The sequence below is a fragment of the Pteropus alecto genome, unplaced genomic scaffold (assembly GCF_000325575.1).
Source record: "Pteropus alecto unplaced genomic scaffold, ASM32557v1 scaffold105, whole genome shotgun sequence".
Taxonomy (NCBI): Eukaryota; Metazoa; Chordata; class Mammalia; order Chiroptera; family Pteropodidae; genus Pteropus; species Pteropus alecto.
Genome location: NW_006436294.1, coordinates 7,236,886 through 7,238,661, shown reverse-complemented (window position 1 = coordinate 7,238,661; position 1,776 = coordinate 7,236,886).

The window sequence follows — 1,776 nt, the reverse complement described above, 5'->3', positions numbered from 1 at the left end:
ATTAAATTTTTATTATAACCACATAGTAATTTTGCTAAAATGAGGACAACTAAATTGTATGGGATGGATATATAACGATTCGGGAATTACGGTTAACTTTATTAACCAATCCTGCCAGCACATCACCAGAACATCTAGACAAGCGATAATTAAATGTAGTTATCTCTGATATTTTGCTAACTTCCAGTCAGATAAAAACCATAGTTTTATGGAGCTTTAAAATTTTTATAATTATGGAATATACTTATCATAATAAGTTGTTGTCAAGGTCGTGTTAACCTAAAAACAAAAAAGGCCTTTCAAAGTGAGTGGCAACAAGCATTTATTTGAGATCAATAAGAATCGCTATTCAAGAAGCACTGATTCAGGCAGAAAGCCAAATGTTCTGATTAAGAGACAAAGGTGAGCGGTGTTTACTAGAAGGGGGGCGGACAGTTACATCAGAAGAAGGGAGGCATCTCTATCAGTGCAGATAACGTGAAATAGGGATGTTAATTCTAAACAATGTTTAATTTTCAGGCCCGTAGGTTGTCCTCAGTCCATTAGTCACAATATCTACTTTCTTGTTATCTTTGCAAATAGTTCATGGGGGACACAAAGTTGCTTTAGGCCCTGGTCCATTTCAACATTCCAAAGATTTGAGGGACGAGCAGTACAAGGCAGTTCCTCTGGCATGGCAGCTCTGGCTCCATTTTAAAACGGCTCCATTTATATTATTTTGACAGTAGGAGGAAAGAGCACATTTTATTTATCAGTTTGTTAACTTAGTTTGTTGCTTTTAAATACTTGATTTAGATAGAAGCCATGAATTGTCACTTGGGATCCAGGAAGGTTGTGGGGAGGCCTGTCACCAGCCTCCCAGGTAGGCGGGGGACAGCGCTCTGAGCAGTGAGGCCTTGCCTTTCTTCTCCAAGAAGCAAGGTGACCCAGGGAGGGCAAGGCAGGCCTGGTCGTAGGGAGATGGCACGGCCATTCAAAGAAGGGTGCAAGGGAAGGAGTTTGAGATGTGACGGCAGGACATCTGGGCACAACAATTCACCAGCTACATGAATAGTCAAGGCCTCGAGGATGAAGATGACTGAGTAGAGGCCTGGAGAAAACACAGAGACTGACCCAGAAGGGCGCTTCCCCACTCCTGGCATCTACAGACCAGTTCCTGTCAGCTCTGCCACCCACTGGCCCGGTGGCTGTGCAGTTATTCCATGCCTCTGAGCCTCGGCACCTGAGCTGGTATTCCCTTGTTGAGGAAAGCCCTCCCTCCCTGGTGTGCTGATTACAAAGCCGGCCCCCAATTCTCCACTCTCTCTGCAACCGCGTCCTTTGCAGGTGCTCGGTCGGTCTGGGGAGCAGTCTAGGCGCTACCTGGAGTCCGGCCGGGGGCTGCCTTTGGCCAGGGTACCGCGGGGAGGCGACAGTGTAAGGGGGCTGCAGCTCTGCTTGGCCTTCTCCCTCCTGGAAACCCGTAGCCGGCCAGCACCCGGCCTGCGGGCGGCAGAGCACGAGTCCATCGAGGCCCAGGTTGAGCCCAGCCAGCAGAGCGCCCGCCGGGCGGTAACTACCGCGCCTCCTAGCTCAGGCTGCGGAGCTTCTGGCTGCGCGGCCCCTGCTCTCGCACTTCCCTACGCTCTCCAGCAGGGTGCTGGGAGCACCTCGGCTGGGTTAAGGCGGTTGCGGGTACCGCCCCAGGAGCGGCCCCCATGATGCAGCACAGCCCCGGACTCCACTTCCCAGCACCGCCCGGGCGCCACGCGACGATCCACGTCCCAGAATGCCGTG